We start from the raw sequence: 20,463 nt of genomic DNA, 5'->3' as shown, positions 1-20,463 counted from the left end.
AAACAGTCTTAGACAATTACCCAGGGAAGAAAAAGCCTTTGTGGAAGTCCAGGTTTCCAGTGAAGATGTTCCAGCATACCATTGGAAAGAGGGAAATACCAGTGTGAATGCATTAGAAAGGGTAAGAGGAACAGTTTGTTTTACCTGCATCATCCTTTCCCCAAGACGGCACAGCTCAAGGCCAAGAGACATCTTGGCCTGTGATTTCTCCTGTGGGGAGAAATGAGAGCATGTGAGTGAACACCTGGCTTCCCTAGCTGTGCAGGGTGCTGGCAAGGAGGTCCATTCCTCTCTCACTCCATCCAGAGACTTGAGTCATAAGCTTCATAAGTAGGGTGCAGGAAGACAGTGGGAAAGCAGCAGTTGGGAATCTTGGAGAGCATTAAAGGGATGTGATCTTATTAACAATGTCAAGGACTCCATCAAACCTATCCATAACTGCTGGAACACCTGGCCCACACGTCCTCACAACTGACACATGAGCATCCTCAGTGTTCCACGTACCTCATCCACACACACATACACCCACCCAGCGGCCAGCTCTCAAGGCATACTACCAATGGCAGTGAGAGCAAGCTTTGGCAGGTGCCTAGTGAGTAGACACAGAAAGTCAGCGCAAATCTACAGGCCAAGAAGATTCCATAAACTTGAGCCTTAGTACCACCTTCAGGAAAACAAAGGGGAAGCTGTCAGCACTTGATCTCCTCCCTTGTAGCCAGACAGAAGGCATATAAGGTTAAGAAATCCGCCACAAGAGGGAGCAAGAAGTGTGGAGTAGGTATATCCATAAAAGATCTGAGAAAGCCTCAGAAACCCTAGTAGGACTAATAAAAGGTATGCCTCTCCTGAAGTCAGTTAGTAAAGAGAGAAGGTGGTGACTGTTACCTCAAATGCAAAGACAGCAACTCAAGACTTCAAGGAACATGAAAAATCAATAAAACATGACACCACAATAACCTTCTAATAATCAACCCCAAAGACATGGGCATCTGCAATTTGTCTAATAAAGAATCCAAATAGTTGTTTTGAGGAAACTCAATAAAGAACACAGAAAGACAATTCTATGAGACCAGCGGGGAAAGCACTCAATGAGGAAAGAATAGTCTCTTCCATAAGTGGAGTTGGGGGAACTGGACAATCACAGGCAGAAGAATAAAACTGAAACCCTATCATACACCTCTCACAAAAATTAACTCAAAATGGATTAAAGATTTAAACATAAGATCTGAAACAATAAAACTCCTAGAAAGAAACATAAGGAAAAATCTTCTTCACATTGGTCTTAGCAACAATGTTTTTGGATATGACACCAAAAATACAAGCAACAAAAGCAAAAGCAAAGTAAACAAGTGGGACTACATCAGACTGAAAACTTCTGCACAGCAAAGGAAACAGCTAACAAAATGAAAAGGAAAACCTAAAATATATTTGCAAATCATGTATCTTATAAGGGATTAATATCAAAAATTCAGAAAGAATTAATATAACTCAATAGCAATAATAATTATAATCCAATGTAAAAATGAGTAGAGGATCTGAAGAGACCTTTTCCCAGGAAGACATACAACTGGCCAACAGGTATTTGAAAAGATGCTCGGCATCACTAATCATCAGTTAACAGAAATCAAAACCATAATGAAAAACCAACTCGTGCCTGTTACAATGGCTGTCAAGACAAGACACACAAGAAACAACAAGTGCTGCCAAGGATGTGGAGAAAAGGGAGTTTTTGCGCATTGCTGGGGGGGATTATAAATTGGTACAGCCACTATGGAAATAGCAGGAAGATTCCCTTAAAAATTAAAACCAGAGCTACCATACAATCCAGAAATACCACTTCTGGGTATATACCCAAAAGAAATGACATCAATATCATAAGGAGATATCTGCACTCCCATGTTCACTGCAGCATTATCACAATAGCCAAGATATGGAAATAATCTAAGTGCTCATTTACAGAAAAATGGATATAGATATATAGATATATAATAGATATATAGAGAAAGAGATATAGAGAGATGATATAGAGATAGATGATATAGATATAGATATAGATATAGATATAGATATAGAGAGAGAAAGACAATTCTATGAGACAATATATAGATAGAGAGGGAGAGATTCGGCCATGAGAAAGAAAGAAATCTTGCCATTTGCTACAACAGGGATGGACCTTAGTGGCATTATGCTAAGTGAAAAAAATCAGAAACAGAATGATAAAAACTGTATGTTCTCACATGCGGAATCTAAAAAAGTCAAATTCATTGAAACAGAATAGAACGGTGGTTGCCAGGGGCTGGGGATGAGAGAAAATTAAGGGATATTGGTCAAAGGGTATAAATTTCCGGTTGTAAGATGAATAAGCTCTGGGGATCTAGTGAACAGCATGATGGCTATAGTTACCAGGACCATATTATATACTGAAAGTTGCTATGAAGCTAATCTTAAATATTCTCACCATAAAAAAAAAAGAAATGGTAATCATGTAAGGTGATGGAGGTGTTAACTAATCCTAATGTGGTAATCATTTCACAATATATAAGTTTATCACATCATCATGTATACCTTAAACTTACACAATGTTGTATGTCAACTATACCTCATTAAAAAGAGAAAAAATTCTCTCATTCCTATAAATTTATTTCTACTTTTTATCAGTCTTGTATATGTGCACAGTAGCCCCAAGATAAGTAGCAAAAGATATTCAGCATATTGCTTGAGCCAAGGTGCTGTCAAAGGAAAGAAGTCAAACCTTACAAAGCTATTTGCTATGGCTGATCCTATAATAAGGAATGAAAGTAAGAGAATATCAAGTGTCCAAAATGGGATAATTTTTTTCACTTTCCTTTACCATACCATTTAGTTTGCAGGGATTTTTTTAATAGTAAGCATGTGTTATATTATAATGATAATATATAGTCAGGACTCTTTTTTAAAATAAATCTTTAGCCTGGGTGGCGCAGTCGGTTAAGCGTCCGACTTCAGCCAGGTCATGATCTCGCGGTCCGTGGGTTCGAGCCCCGCGTCGGGCGCTGGGCTGATGGCTCAGAGCCTGGAGCCTGTTTCCGATTCTGTGTCTCCCTCTCTCTCTGCCCCTCCCCCGTTCATGCTCTGTCTCTCTCTGTCCCAAAAATAAAAAAAAAACGTTGAAAAAAAATTAAAATAAATCTTTATTTGCAATGGAAGAGTCTTGCCAAGTAATCCACAATTTTTTTTAATGCTTATTTATTTTTGAGAGAGAGAGAAGAGCACGAGCGGGGGAGGGGCAGAGAAAGAGGGAGACACAGAATCCCAAGCAGGCTCCAGGCTCTGAGCTGTCAGCACAGAGCCCGACACAGGGCTCAAACTCATGAACCGTGAGATCATGACCTGAGCTGAAGTCGGACACTTAACTGACTGAGCCACCAGGCGCCCCTCCACAATTCTTTTTGAGCTAATTTCTACATTGTAACTGACCTGGGGGACTGACTCTGTGGCAAGCCTGAAGACATGGGCCATAGCGTCACAGAGGGAAGAACTTCTGTGGACTTCGTGGGATTCAACTTGGATTCTTTGTATACAAGTGCCTTTCCCCAGCACACACAGGGCAAATTCTCATGGCTTTAAATAAATTTTCAACTTGCCAACCATTCCTAAATTTGTCTCTGCAACCCAGACCTCATCTCAGAGCTCTAGAGTCTGTATATACAACTGCTTATATAACATTTTCATATATATATTATATATTATAGGCATATATATATGTGTGTGTATATATATATATATATATATATATATATATATAATAGGCATCTCAAATTTAATATATGCATTACTAAACTCTTTAATTTCCTCACAAAACTGCTCCTCTCTTGATGACTTCCATTGTTATGGGCTGAATTGTTCACCGCCCCAGTCAGGTTCTTACGTTGAAGTCCTAACACTCAGTACCTCCAAACGTGACCATATTTGGAGACAGTATCTTTAAAGAGATAATTAAGTTAAAGTGAGGTTATTAGGGTGGGCCCTAATCCAAAATGACTGGTGTCCTCGTAAGAAGAGAAAATGTGGACACCAACACTTACAAAAGAAAGATGACATGAAGACACGGGGAGCACAAGGCCATCTACAAAACAAGAAGCCTGGAACAGATTCTGCCCTCAGAAGGAACCACCCCTGCCAGCACCTGGATCTTGGACATCCAGACTCTAGAACTGTGACAAAATAGATTTCTGTTGTTTAAACCATCCAGTCTTTGGAACTTTGTGACAGCAGCCCTAACAAACTAATACACTATATAAGCAGTTGGTACCACCAACCTCTAATAGCTAAAAGCCAGAAACTAGAGTCAGTCCTGAGATGCCTTCTTGCTCAGCCCACATCCAATCTCTAACCAAGTCCTGTTGTGTCAACCTACAGAACACATCTCAATCTGTCTACTGATCTCTACTGCCATTGCCACCACTGGCCCAAACCACCATATCTATTGACAGGAACCATATCAGCAGCTTGATGACCAAGCATGGTTCTTGTCAGTCACCTCTAGAATAGTAGGAAATGGACTTTTGAGGGGAAACCTATAATTTCCTAAAGCTAGCTTAACAGGATAGGGGGTGGTTAGGGCCAGATGTTAAAGAGGCAGGTGTCACAACTCTTGACGGGTCCTGTGCCAGCAGCTGAGTGGGCCTCTAGCTTCTGACCAATTCTGACATATTTAGGCTTATTCTGACCCTCAATACCTGCCCCATTCTTTGAGCTTGACCTCACTGTGCAGACTTCAGATCCAGAGCCCTCAAGGCTTGCACACCCATGGATTCTTCCTTGCCCATCTACCTACCTGTCTGTCTTCTGGTTGTCTTGGTTCTGCTCAGACCCTCAGCATGTGAAGGTAGCCAGCACTGCTGCCAGCCCTTCAGTTCTGCCTCCACCACCAGCTCCTTCCCAGAGTTTCTGGGCCTGGGCTTCAGCCCTTCGGTTGCTCCTCGGACTCAGCACTTCCACCTATGCAAGGCATGCCCTTTTATTGATGATTCCCCAACACCTATAAAAGAAAGGTCAATCCCCTCCTCTGCAACATGGTACACAACCACCTGGGCCCTGCTTACCTCGCCAGCCCTGTCTTATATATCCCCCCTCCCCAGTAGGCCACTCATTTCACACTTCCATGTTTGTTCATGCTGTTCCCCCTGCTTCAAATGCTTGTCCTTCACTTTTACTCCTGGCTTCTCCAATTTGTTCCTTGAGATGCAGATCAGATGACCACCTCCCTCCATATTCCATCCCTCACCCTTCTATACCAGTTCTAGATGCTCCCTCCTCCTGCTCCTGCATTTCCTCTTCTCTCTGACTTTACCCATTATATATTAGGTATTTGTTTATTTTTTTCACCTTCATCACTCTACTGTGAGTTCTTTGAGGGCACAGACCACCTCTCACTGACCATTGTATCCCCAGGCCTAGCATAAACTGCTCACACACAGTAGGTGTCAAATAAGTGTTGGTTGAGCCAAAATAGCCTGATTCAGAGACCAGTGAACCCTGTGTCCCAGGCGCCAGCCCACAACAGGGTGCACGTTTCAACCCTCTCCACCAGCAGGGTATCTGGCTGCTGCTTTCCTGGACCAAGTCACATGATAGCTGCTACAATGAAGTACACAGGTAATGTAGCCTAGACAGCTTTTAAAGTTTCTCAAGGAAAAGAAAATTGTGAAATGCCCCACTGGGGCCAGGAAGCAATCTCTCCTAGTCCAGACTTGCGCCCAAAGCCAGCTGCTTGGGCAGGGAGATAACGGGGCCCCATGCTGAGCTGCCACCAGCAGACTCAGAAAAGTAACAAATTGACAACATTCAGGAAGAAGATTCCTCATTTCCAATAGTATCATCTATACCCTGTGGCATAAAGCACCTCCTGCCTTATTAACGTCTTTTACATTTTTTAGTGCTGAATCCAAGGTGAAAGGGAGGAGGGGGAGAAGGTACGTCTGTACCAGAGTCCTTTAGGAACCAGGAAAATGCCGTGGCAGAGATGAATTGTAGACCCAGAAATAGCATTTTTTGGATGAAATGTATAATGTTCACTCTTTCAAAAAAAATGTTTAATACAGCCCAAATGACATCATATCAGGTCAGACAGAGCACAGGAAGGAAGAAAAATACTAAGCATGAGAAGGATTTAATATAGACAGGAGCTTTCTAGAATGGATTCCACACTGCACACACTGAAGACCAGAAAGAAAAATCTTCATCAGAAAGGGTGTCTCCCCTTACCACAGTTAAATACCAGCTGGATTTACTTGGGTTTTTATCTGCTGCATTTCCAATACTAACATCAAAACTTGAAGAAGAATATTTAGCTAGTGTAGTCAAGCTCCCCCCATAGATATGCTTGCAAAGTAGTGGGGGAGGACCTTATCATATTCACTAAACCCAGTATAATTCACTCACACAGAACCCCATTCCCATTGCCCAAGACTTCGGTTCCCACGTTCCCCACCCCTGAAATCATAAGCAGCCCAATGTGTCACTGAATTACAGAATCCTAGAGATTAACATGTCTCCATTAGTAGTCTCTTGGTTGCAAGTTACTGTAGCCTACTCAATCTAGTTTAAGCAAAGAAAGGAGAGGGGGGGATTTTCTTTTAAGGCCACTAAGCTGTCTTAACAGAATCCAAGAGGAAGAATGCAGCCTTTCTCAGGAAAGAACTAGAACATGCAACTGGAAGTCATCATGATTTCGATTCCATCCCTCATCTCTGATTTTCTCTGCAAATCTGCTTCACTGTCCTATTTCTGAAGAGTGGCATTTCCTGATCCTTACCCACAGGACAGATTGTGCAGCCCACAGCTCCTAAGGCAGCATGTTGCAGCTCCACAAGGAAACTAAGTAACAGGTTGTCCTCCCAGTTCAATTCCAAATTCCTAGAGAAGGGAATCTGATTGGCCTAGCTTGAGTTAGGTACCATCTCTGTCTCAATCAGCTGTGACTAAAGGGCTACATCCTGCAGTGCATATGGTTGCCTTGGGCTCACCCGGAGCCACTAGGAGCAGTTCCCAGGGTACTCCAGGGTAGATGTGTTTGTGTGCTAAGGTCCAGAACCAGCACTGTACAGTGAACCACTGTATCTCACCTAACCCTAACAGTGTGAATCCTGTCCAATCTCTGCCCAGAAATCTGAACAAAGTGAAGAAAGACACGGTGTTTGGAAAAGTGATGCAGGAGAAGGAGACTGAGATAGAGATAGATAAAGAGATAAGGTATAGGCATCATGAGATGCCAAGAAATGAAAAAGCAAGACAAGTGTTTGGGCATGGTTTTCAAATAATCGTTTATCAATAAAGAAACCACAACCACGGCTGAAATTTTAGACAGCTAAAGAAGGGAGGTGCAGCCATGAAGAAACAATTCACACACAGAAACATGTGGAAAACTAGGAAGGGCAAGGAGGATATAACTGAAGTGTTTTCATCTACTGAGTTTATACAAAAGCGCTTATAATTTTGTTTTCCTTTTTCTACCTTGATGAAAAATTCTTGATTTTCATACTACTGTAGAACCAATAAATTCTGGTATGTATAGCATTACTGTTAATGATTCACATTTCTATTTAATAAGTTGAATCATGTGTAATTGCCATTTTCACACAACAAAACTGACAAATATCAGCGATTTCAAAATATTTTTCAAAATAATACATATACATATTTTAAATTTTTTAAATGTTTTTATTTATTTTTGAGACAGAGAGAGACAGAGCATGAGCAGGGGAGGGGCAGAGAGAGGGGGAGACACAGAATCTGAAGCAGGCTCCAGGCTCTGAGCTGTCAGCACAGAGCCCAACACGGGGCTCGAACTCACAGAGTGTGAGATCATGACCTGAGCTGAAGTCGGACACCCAACTGACTGAGCCACCCAGGCGCCCCATATATTTTAAACAGAACTATGGATTTATCAATACTGGGGACTGCTACCACTGCATCCCTAATTCAGCTTCTCAGAGACAACCATTTTTAATTTTTCAACAGTTTCTTCTGATGGCTTATTTCTAAATAATATTAGTCTATTCTTATTTCTTTTTTTGTTATTTTATTTTTTTTAATTTACATCCAAATTAGTTAGCATATAGTGCAACAATGATTTCAGAAGTAGATTCCTTAGTGCCCCTTACCAATTTAGCCCATTCCCCCCCCCACAACCCCTCCAGTAACCCTCAGTTTGTTCTCCATATTTATGAGTCTCTTATGTTTTGTCCCCTTCCCTGTTTTTATATTATTTTTGTTTCCCTTCCCTTATGTTCATCTGTTTTGCCTCTTAAAGTCCTCATATGAGTGAAGTCATATGATTTTTGTCTTTCTCTGACTGACTAATTTCACTTAGCATGATACCCTCCAGTTCCATCCACGTAGTTGCAAATGGCAAGATTTCATTCTTTTTGATTTCCAAGTAATACTCCATCGTGTATATATATACCACATCGTCTTTATCCATTCATCTATCGATGGACATCTGGGCTCTTTCCATACTTTGACTATTGTTGATAGTGCTGCTATAAACACGGGGGTGCATGTGTCCCTTCGAAATAGCATACCTGTATCCCTTGAATAAATGCCTAATAGTGCAATTGCTGGGTCATAGGGTAGTTCTATTTTAGTTTTTTGAGGAACCTCCATACTGTTTTCCAGAGTGGCTGCATTCCCAATTACATTCTTATTTCTTGATATTTCTATTTTATACTTTATTGTCAACTTCCTCCTGTGGATGATATGAACCATCTCAATGCCATCAAATATATCAGATAACCTACCAGTTCCAGTAATTTTCCTGGAAACATTCCTACCGGAGACTTCCATCTCTCTGCTCAAATTTCACCTGGTGCTCTCTAGATCTGCAAACTAGCCGCAGCGCTGGAACTTCTCTTCCCTACCATCCTAGGAACTCCCTTTGTCTCTCTCCTGTGTTGCCTCTCCCCACACTGACCTAATGTTCTCCTCATTCTTAGTTTGCCATCTTGTTTTGTGGAACACACATCCAGTAGCTCTCTGAACATCATGCAAAGGAGATACATTTGTAAGAACTTGTATGTCTGCAAATGTCCTTCTATCTTCGATCTTGATTGGTGGTTTGGCAGAATATGGGATTCTAGATTGAAATGTATCTGTCCTAGAATTCTGAAAGCTTTGTCTTCCTTCTAAGGTACCTACTGATAAGTTCCATGCCGTTTATGTTGTACATAACCTGCTTATTCTCCTAAGACAATTTTAAGCCCTTCTCTATATCCCTGATGCTCTGAAATTACTTGAAGATGTACTTTATAGTCAAACTCTGTTCATTTATTTTGTTGGGACTTTAAAACCAGAAGCTCCTATCCTGGAAATTATCCTGTATTATTTCTGTAAAATGTCTTGTATTATTTCTTGGATAGTTTCCTCTCCTCCAGTTTTCTCTCTTGTCTCTTTGGGGCTCCTATTAGTCAAATACTGACATCCTGATTTGGTTCTCCAGTTCCATCTTTTCTTTCCTATTTTCCTATTTTCATCTCTTTTATTTTTTATTATATTCCTGAGAAACTGTCTTCTACATTATCTTCCTCGGTGTTGTCTTTGAACTCACTTATTGAATATAATATGAATTTTTATCATATTTTAAATCCCAGGAGTACTTCCATGTCATATCCATTCTTATCTCTCTAAGAATACCTCACATTACCTCTAAGGATATTTAATTATAGGGAGGGTTGTTTTTTTTTTGTTTGTTTGTTTGTTGTTTTAGGCTTTCTTCTTTCTTTCACATTTGTGTTTCTTTGGAGTTACTTTTTCCTGTTTGCTTGTTTGGGTCACTATCTTTTCTGGGAGAGATTTTTTACAAATGTCTGCTGATCCAACTATTAGTTGGTTGTCCAACTAACAGTAAAGTCCTAAAAAACTGAATGGAAGCTGTGTGTGTTTAGATGCAGTTTGTTGACTTCTGGGCTTTATAGCAGGGGGTCAGGTGGTGACCTAGCCACTTTGTGTGGGGGATTCCAAATATCAATGTCTGGAGATCTGTTTTCTCTTGTATTCTTTGTCCTTGTAGGTTTGTATGTTTTTTATTCCTTCTGTCATTTCAGTGAGATTTGAGTAGGGAAAAGAAATAAGTATATAGACCCATCACCTTGAGCTGAAAGTGCTCTATTATACTTCTGACCAGTAACCTTTTTCTTTTTTCTGGGAAATAGGGAGTTCACATGTATCCTTTGTGTCTCCAATACTGTGTTTTTGCCTGCTGGTGAATCAGCCCTCAAAAGTCAAGAATGTCCCTGTATCTTTTCCCCCTGTGTCTCTGAAGCCATCTCTCTGGGTAGAACCCACTTGTGGGTTCTCGCTGGTTTTTCTGCTTCCTTGAATGCAGAGAACAGTCAGTATCTTGAGGAATTTACTCACCATATCTTCCTCCTTCCTGCTTTAACTGAAGCAGCAGGGATCTACTTGCCAGAACACACCTATTTATTGCCTGTACAGTTACCTTGATTCTCACAGTCCCACCTAGTCAACAATTCCAGTGTGACTTTGAGCCTGTCATACCCCATGGGGCCTTCTTTGAGGCCACCCCAAACCTGACAAGGAATATGGGCTTCCTATGGAGAGTAGTATGATTTGGGGGAGGGGGAATGAGAAGCATCTACTTTAAGGTGACTTTGGGGGCACCTGGGTGGCTCAGTCGGTTCAGCGTCCAACTGGATTTCAGCTCAGGTCATGATCTCACAGTTCGTGAGTTTGAGCCCCATGTCAGGCTACAGACTGATATCGAGGAACCTGCTTGGAATTATCTGTCTCCCTCTCTCTCTGCCCCCCCCTTCAAAAATAAATAAACATTAAAAAAAAAAAAAAGACAACTCTGGGTTTTGGCCCAGCTTGATCAAATATTCAAACTCTCTGAGACTTAATTTCCTCATGTGTGAAATGGAGATAATATAGTGAACTAACATTATATAGTGAAATAACATTTAACATAGTGAAATAACACTTCAAAGCATTAGTTGATAAGTGGCTGTATAGTGTACAGTGACTACTCTCCCACCGATGTTCTGCAACTAAAGGGAAGGATATCCACTGATGTAGCAATGGTTACCTTTGGGGACAAATGTGCTGCATCCTTCACCTTCTAAGGTCAAAGGACACTTCCTGAGTGTAAGACAAGAAAACTTGTAAATGGAGATACCATAGAGGAAGCAGATTTGGCCTTGTACATCACAGCAAATGAAAGAGCTCCAAGATGGAGGAGAAGGAAACGAGTTTGGGAAGAAAGAAGGAGACGTCCTCTAGCAACCCAGCTCCCCACCTCTCATCCCTGGGGCAGGCCCAGGCTGTGCAGAGATGCTCTGAGAGCAGAGGGGGCTGGGCCCTGTTCATCCTAGAGCTCTTAAAGTTGATGGGCAGCCTTGCAGAGATGACAGTAAGAGGCTATGGGTCTGGCTATAGGAATCCCAGGAGTTTCCATGGGCATGAATGGAAAGCAGAAGTTTGCTGAGAATGAGCACTTGTGAGCTAGCCTGGATGTAACCATAGCATAGTCAGGTAGGCCCCATAGCTGAGGCTGGGGAGGACAGATCAGAAGAAGCTCTCTACAACTAAGCTCAGGATGAAAAGGCCAGAAGTGGGGCCAAGTCAGCAGAGGAAGATACCCCTGCTCCCAAACTAAGCACAAACTGAGATGGGAAGAGAGACAAAGAGGAGCATCTGCAGAAGATACCTCATCAGTGAGGCAACGACAGGCCAGATGCCCACCAACTTGATGCCACCAGGTCCTGAAGCCTCCTTTAACCAAAATGCATGAGTATGGGGGCGGGGGGGGGGGGGCAGCAGACCTTGAAATGGTTATATTTTAAACCAGGAATGGTCAAAAAATTAATATGTTGGGTTGAAGAGTTGAAATCGTGCTAGATTACATTTTTTCTAGCAGCAGGAATAGGGATTTGCAAACTGTGTTCAATGTTAGAGAAATTTTTAGTTTCATTTCTTCTCATCTGAGTCTTAGAGGCTATTGGGACCATAAAAGTCATGGCCATTGTATTTGCTTTATATAGTTCTTACTGTGACTGAATGAGGTTCCATCCATGAAGTCCCTAACACTTGGCTTGGCACATAAAAAAACTCAAAAATGTTAGTAACACCCATTAGCCTTTGCCTACCCCTTCTAGAGTTAAGACTAGTGAACCTAGAAAAATAATGCAGGAAGCAAACACTCTCAGCCTGGGAGCAGTGCTTACCCTGCTCGCTTGTATGCCCTAGGCAGGGGAAGCCTCCCCCATACTGATACCCCTGTCTGCATATTTATTTTCTGCAGAGCAGGTCAATATGGGCTTTTGCTCTGATCCCCTATGGACTAATGCTTTCCCTCTGCCAACCACACTCTGAGTTCTCACTTTACCCAAAACACCACCACTTAAGATCATTGAATCATCCTCTCTTTTTTCCCATTTCAATATGAAGCCTAAGGTACACCTACAGTCACTCTTCTAAGAATGTTAGATAAATAATGCAGTTTACAAAGACGCTCTATGTTCAATTCAGCTGACTTTAAAGAGAGATGATGTGGAAAGACCCCACTAAAGAAGGACAAATTCAAAATATCTGTGGCCAAAATGAGGCGGTCCTGTCGAGAAGTTCCTTCTACCATCAGGAGGGCCCTAATTTCATACCTATGTAACAAGTTGATTCACTCATTTTATAGGCCTTCAGCTGGGTCTGCAATCTGATATATCAATTTCTTTCTTCTAGGAAAAGATGAGCTACTAGGCAGCTGAAGATGAGATTTTTAAGAGAAAGTTAAAGGAATTTTATAGCCTGCTTTTGTCATCCATACCACCCCATGACAGCTGACCTCCTAAATACTTACTAAAATTAATATTGTTTGAGCAAGTCAAAAGAGAAGAAAAAACTCTGCAAGTCTATGCATAACATAACTCTCCCCTACACACAGCCTGGGACCATACACGATAGCATCACATCATGGGCTGCAATGCTGTTGTGATGGAAAGAACATTGTGCCAGGAATGAATAAACTCTGTCCAAATGGCCTTTTAGAATAACACTCCCAGTTTTAGAATCTGATGGTTCATTCATTCCACCTCTGTAATTTACCAGAAGCATCCACACACATAATATTACCATCTGGTTATTGTAACAATGATTTGGTAAAATCTCAAGTCAAACCAGCCCTTGCCCAAGACCCAGCTACAAGCCTGCAGTTGGCCCCTGCTATTACACACATAATACATCAAAGGCTTTGGTCCCCAATCCATAACTATAAAGAAGCCATGTCAACATGTACTGGGGTATACAATCAGTTAAAGGGCCCTCTTGTGCACTTGTGCAACTATAATGGTAATGCTCATACATATGATACATCATAATTTACAAAGGCACTTTTCCCAACCTTATTCCAATTAATCCTCACAACATTATAAAAGTAGGTTACTGAGGCACCTGGGTGACTGAATCAGTTGAGCATCAAACTTGATTTCAGCTCAGGTCATGATCCGAGGGTCACATTGGGTATGGAGCCTGCTTAGGATTCTCTCTCTCTCCTTCTGCCCCTCTCCCCTGCTCATGCTCTCTCTCTCTCTAAAATTAAAAAAAAAAAAAAAAAGGAGGTATCATTATCCCTATTTTATAGGGGAGGAAACTGGGGCTCATAGAAAATAAATGACTTGCCCTAAGTTACAGAGTTAATAAGTGGTAGGGCCAGAATTTGCACCCAGGTCCCTGATGTTGTATCTGCATTTGTTCCAGCAGCCCCTGTGGATTGTGGTAGGGCATAGTGATGTTATTCCAGTCACTCACTTTTGCCCATGACCTTCCCTACTTTTCAGGCAGCATTTAGGGCAGTCGGGCTTACTGCATTGGAAAGGAAGGGCATAAAAACCAAAGAACAAAAAAAGTGAGTTTCCAGTTTTTGAGGTGAAAATAGAATTTTGGAACTTCTGGTAGAAAAAAAAAACAGCTTTAGATCTCAAAATCCTGGCTTCTGAGTACAAAAAGGCAGCATTCTGTACTAACAGTACAATTAAGAAGACATGCCTGAGGAAGAGCAAGTCAGTTCCCCAACCCAAAACTCCACAGGCCAGAAGGAGGCAGAGAGATGGAGAGAGAGCCACAGATTAATAAAGAAGTGGGGGCCGAGGACCCCAGTGGGGCTTCTGGATCTAAGAACTAGACCTTGCAATGGATAGACTCTGAGGCGGCTCTCCGTGATCTCCACCTCCTGGTACTCATGCCTCTGCATAATCTCCTCCCCTTTCGTGTGAGCAGGACCGGTTACTGCCCTCCAATAGAATACGGCAAAGGTGACAGAGTGTACGTGATTATGTGTATGTGACTGCACAGTATACAATTTTAGTGCTATCTTGCAAGAATACACTGTCCCTGTTAACTGAAAAGCCAGCTGCTGTGCTGTGAGCTTCTCTATGGAAATGACCATGTGACAAGGAACTGAGAGCCTCCTCCAACCAACAGCCAACAAAAATCAGGCCCTCGGTGTGGCCGCCTACAAGGCACTGAGTGCTGCCAAAGAGCATGTGAGCCTGGAACAAATGCTCCCCTGACTGAGCTTTGGGTGAGAGAGAACCCTGCCCTGGCAGCACCTCAAATGCAGCCTTGCAAAGGACTCAGCAAAGCCATAGCCAGACTCCTGACCCACTAAAACCAGGAGATAATACCTGTGTCTCGTTCTAAGCCTCTAGGTTTGTGGTAATGTTTGTTGTGCAGCAACAGAAGACGAGCACAGATTAGTTCAGGGATCTGTGGAAGAAGGGATGCATGCCACTCACAGGTAAGACCCAACAGGGTAAGTGAGGTCATTGAGAGTTTCACAGCCCCACTGTGGTGCAGACCCAGTGGAAGAAAATGGTGGAGTGCATGTCTGAGCAAATAGGGCCTGGCATGGCTGTCCCTGAGTCTTCCTCACCCCAGAGAAACTCCAGAGTTCACTCAAAGGACTCAAGGATATAACTGAGGAGGAACAGCAGACAAGGAAGAGCTTCATGGTCAGAACACAGAAGGCACAGGCCAATGACACAGACATCTCTGCAGGTGCCAATAGTTCAGAATGCCAAGAATCACATCTGGTGGGTGCCTGGGTGGCTCAGTTGGTTAGGCATCCAACTCTTGATCTCAGCTCAGGTTATGATCTCAAAATTGTTGAGTTTGAGCCCCATTATCAGGCTCTGCACTGAGCCTGCTTGGGATTCTGTCTCTACCTCTCTCTGCCCCTCCCCCCCAAAAAATAAATAAATAAACTTACACACACACACACACACACACACACACACACACACACACATCTGGGATGTGTAACTTTACACATCCCCAAAGCCAGCATGGACTCTTGCTGTGACCAAGACCTAGAGCTCTCCATGAAGCTGAGATATCTCCAACTCCCTGTACTTGATGCCACTCCAGGGACAAGGTGGGAGCTGGGGCAAAAATCCTCAACAATTGTGTTCAAACTGGAAATGGCTGCATCTACTTGGAAATAATTAGAATGCATGTTCTACCATCAGCGGAGGAGGAGGATAAGTAAACAACCTGATATTCCAGACTGATGTGTTTTAGAATTAGCAGAAAAGGAAGAGGTCTTAGGGATGTGCAGGAAAGGTCAGTAGAGGCTTCCTGGAGGAAGTGACACCCGAGTTGAGATTTAAAAGATGAATTAGGGGCGCCTGGGTGGCGCAGTCGGTTAAGCGTCCGACTTCAGCCAGGTCACGATCTCGCGGTCCGTGAGTTCGAGCCCCGCGTCAGGCTCCGGGCTGATGGCTCGGAGCCTGGAGCCTGTTTCCGATTCTGTGTCTCCCTCTCACTCTGCCCCTCCCCCGTTCATGCTCTGTCTCTCTCTGTCCCAAAAATAAATAAACATTGAAAAAAAAAATTTTTTTTAAAAAAAATAAAAAAAAAAGATGAATTAAAGTGAGATTCTATGAATATAAGATTCCAAACTTCTACATTTCTATGAGTTTGTTTTCAAAGTTCTGAGATTCTTTTTTGCTGAAGTCTGAAGATCAAAGGCTCCCTCCTGGCATTGTTATCTACTGGGTCCTGCTTGGGAGTGGTGGAAACACAAACTAATATATCTGAAATGTATCTGAATCAGACTCCTATTCCTCCTAATTTCCCACATCTTTGTCATCTCTGCCTGTAGGGCTTTCCTTTTTTAATTTACTCTTTTATTTTAATAAAAGTTTCACATGCACACAATTTCAAGAGTCCAATTGTTTTGTAGGACTTATACGAAAAATAGTAGTTGCACACAGTGCCCTATCCCTCCCCCTTTCTCACCACCCAAGGGAACCCACTTTCAACCTTTACAAGACTGTTTTGGTCTTTTTCCTCTCCATCCGTAAGTAACATACTGAGGTTGCTCCTTGATTTTCCAGATGTTCTATCCACTATACCCTGACATGGAAACTGAGACTCCTGCCACTCTCTCCAATCCACCACACACACACCTACTTCCTATCTCCATTCACTCAGTAGTGTTACTGTATGATTTAAATTCAGTACACTCAGTGTTTACATTATTATGATTATGCAATGTTATTCACAACTGAGTCATGGGGCTTATGAAATATGGTTACTTTACTTTCTAATACATTTTGTTTTCCCTGGAGTTTATGATTGTCTTGGTCTTTCATTTGCTAAGTTTCCTATACCCTTATCATTCATTCAGCTGTGAACTCTTCTTCATATATGTAAATCTCTTCTCAATATGTTTAAACTCATTAGGCATTTTATCATTTTTATCTTCTTGAGTAATTGTCTCCCAGTCTTCTGACCCACTTGGGCAATCTAAACTGTTTGCATGACTGTCATCTAGGGAGTTCCCTTCACCATAGACCTGAGGATTCCTTTGTTTCTCTCCGGGGTTGGATTCTCTGTTTCTCATATCCCAGTTTGTAATGTCATACCCCATTTCACCATCTTTTGTATACACACATACATGTACATACACATACACACACATCCTTCCTGACTTCATGTACTTTTGCTTCCAACAACCAACACCTATAGCTCTTTGGAGGAGAACTACCCTTGGGTTACTAGAGGTGCTTTGCCTAAAGCCAGAGATCCAAGTACCTTGGAATTTTCATCACTCACCCAACATGCCCCAGAACAGCTCTTATCCATTGATGGACTAGTATGGGAGCATGCAAGCCAGCTCCTTTTTTCAGGTTGGGAAAGCTCTAAAGTAACTTATACTCCAGCATTTTCCTGCAGGATCAGACTGAATTATGCCTGCAATCACACCCTGCCTGGCCTCTTCTATTTTCTTGTTCTACTTCCTCCACTCTCTTCTTATCTCCTTAGTTGCACAAGAATCCACATCTCAGAGTCTTCAAGGCGGCCCAACCTGAAATACATGTCCTCCTTTGGTTTAATCCCTTGGTTTGTTGGAACACATCTTCCAGTATGGAAGACTATGTTTGAAAAATGTCTTACGCTACCGGCACACATAACTGACTGCTTGTCTGGTGTGTTAGTTTTATGTGTCAACTTGGCGAGGCTATAGTACGCAGTTACTTAATCAAATGCTAATCTAGATGTTGCTGTGAAAAGTGTTTTATAAATGTGTTTAACATCTACAATCCTTTGACTTTAGATAAAAGAGATTGCCCTCAATAATGTGGGTGAGCCCCAGCCAACCAGTAGAAAGGCCTTAAGAGAAAAAACAGGTTTCCTGAAGAAGAAATTCTGCCTCAAGACTGCAACATTAATTCCTGCCTGCATCTCCAGCCTGCCCTACAGATTGCAGACTTACCAGCTCTCCCACAGTCACATGAGCCAATTTCTTGGGGGAAAAAAATCCATTTTTATATTTGCATAAATACGTACAATTATACACTTATATACCCAATAAGGGAAATAGTGCCCATTGGCTCTGTTTCTCTAGAGAACTCTGATACTACTGGGCATCTGAGTCGTCTAATGTTTTGATGGTGTTGCTTTATCATCCTATGCTACCTCCCAGTGCTGCTATTGAGAAGTCCAATATTATTCAATTCCTGACCCTCACTATAGAACCTGATTTTTCTCTCTGAATCTTTCTTCATTCTTACTGTTCTGAAATTTTATGGTGTGTCTTAGAGTCAGCTGATTTTCTCTCATTGTGTTTGACACTCAGCAGGACTTCTCAATTTGAATACTTGAATTTTTAATTCTTCAAAATTTCCTTGAGTTGTTTCTTTAATGATACATTCTTCTTTGATGTCTCCATTCTCTCTTTCAGGGACTTTTAGTTTCTGGGTGTTGGACTGGTCCTCTATCTTTCTTGGATTGTCCCCCCTATCTTCTATTACCAGACTTTTTCTTCTATCTTTGAGAGATTTCATCATATTTTTCTTCTTATCCTTCTATTGAGCTTATAATTTCATTTCTCATATTTTTAACCTCTAATAGATACTTGTTTAATAGTAATCTTTTCTTGCTTCGTGAATGAAACAAACTTTCAGTTCTCTGAGGATATTAGTAGTAGTTGTTTTTCACACTTTTTCCTTTTTTTTAAGTTTATGTATTTATTTTGAGAGAGAGAGAGAGAGAGCACAAGTGAGGAAGGAACAGAGAGAGAGAGAATCCCAAGCAGGTTCTGCACTGTCTACAGAGCCCAATACAGGGCCCAAACTCTCAAACCATAAGATCATGATCTGAGCTGAAATGAAGAGCCAGACGCTTAACCAACTGAGCCACTCACCCTCACACTTTTTCCTACTGCAGACAATTTACTTGAAAGTACTTGCATCTCTTTGTTTTAATCTCTCTCTTACATGTAAGATTTCTTCATACTATGTATATCCGAGACCAATCTGCTTAAGAGTGTGACTCTAAAAAGGTGACGGTAAGTCCCAAGTGTGTGATACAGTTCATGAACCATCATCTTCACAGTAGGGCGATCTGGCTAGGCTGTTTGTCAGGGACCCTGATGTCAGTGTCTTTAAATCTTTCCACTTATCTGCCAAGCTTACCTTCTGAAATTTTGTATATCCCTAACACACACTATTTTAGAGATACCCCATCTGAGATAGCCCTGACTAGAATGCAGACGGTTGAGATTAATGACCTCTGATGTTCTCTCCCTCCTATGTTATCCAATCAATGACAAATCCCAAAAAGGTGATAAGGGACACAAGAAGTACATCTCATCTCTGTAGAGCTATACCAGATGATAAAATGAGCCTAAAGAAAGGGAAGATGGAAGCTTCAAGGCAGCTGTGATGAGGAACAAATCCTGATTTGAACTCTAGTTCATGCATGCTCTTCCTCTAGCAACCCCAAGTGTATTGGGAGGAAATATGGGCTTTGGCTCCACAGACCAAGGATAATTCCTGTTTTACCCACTTCCCAGACATGTGAGTCAAGGCAAATTACTTAGTCTCCCCAAGCATTAATCTTTCCCTTGGAAATCCAGGTTGGGAGGCAATCAATCCAGTTGTCCCCAGGACCCTAGACTTCCTCTGCCATTAGCCTAATCCATTCCATGACTGTCCATTCCATGACTCTCACCCTGTGCTAACCATGGCTCATGGTTGACAGGGGCTGGGTCACTTACCACTGGGCTACAATAGGCAGCCCAAGACCTTGAACTCAGTGAATGTTGAACCAATGTTCACTCTCTTTCCTTTTATTTCCTGCTATGAACTAGGGATCATAATCTCTTCAGAAAACTTAATTTTTCAGTTTGCTTCTACGTAAACAGTGTCCACAGAGCACAGGGAGAAAGTCAAGAAGAAAAACAGAGAGAAGTTGATAAGCTGAGAGGAAAAAGCAACAACTGGGAGAAATTTGAGAAGAAAAAAAAAACAGCACATGACCAAAACATGATTTAAAAAATAGTAATAATAAGGAGGATTGGAGGAAAGGAAGACCAGAGGATGCAGGTAAATTTGGATTCTGGAGAAGAAAAATAGAACATAATAGAACTATATGATTACAAGGATATAACATCTCAGTCTGGCTGAAAGCAAGGTTCTCCTTTATGCTGTCATATTGGTTTTGCCCAAAACTCTCCCTTTTAGTTAACTGGTCATGCCCCACACTCCCCCCATGCAGTATCTTCAATGGCTACCATTTCCTTCCATGAATCTATCTTCCTATCTCTGCCATAGTTGATTAAGTTAATGGTGGACATCCATGGTCTAGGCCAAAGACAGCCCTTCTCCAGAATGTTTTTCATTAATGTAGACTTAAAGAAACAAAACTCATGTGCTCTCAAAAGCCTTTTCTCACCATGTGGAGAAAGCCCATCTGCACAGAGAAGCAGAGAAGGAACACTGGCCATGTTCAAGACCATGGATCAAATCGTTGCTGAAACCCCATTGTTCCCCTTCCCTTTTCACAGTATAACGGTTCAATCTTAACTGATGTACATGACCCAATTCCTCCTTTTACCCAAGTCTGCTCAAGATGAGTCCCATCACCCGCAATCAAAAGGGTCTTAGTTAACAAGACATATGTGAAGAC

At 41.8% G+C, this 20,463-nt stretch overlaps 1 pseudogene; it reads left to right on the top strand.

The window, feature by feature from the left end:
* Nucleotides 1-11,227: 11,227 nt before the first annotated feature.
* The window catches only part of LOC115522814, a 36,529-nt pseudogene continuing 27,293 nt past the window's right edge, over nt 11,228-20,463 (top strand).

The sequence above is a fragment of the Lynx canadensis genome, chromosome C2, assembly GCF_007474595.2.
Source record: "Lynx canadensis isolate LIC74 chromosome C2, mLynCan4.pri.v2, whole genome shotgun sequence".
In the NCBI taxonomy this organism is placed as follows: Eukaryota; Metazoa; Chordata; class Mammalia; order Carnivora; family Felidae; genus Lynx; species Lynx canadensis.
This window is presented reverse-complemented; position numbering and strand designations above follow the sequence as displayed.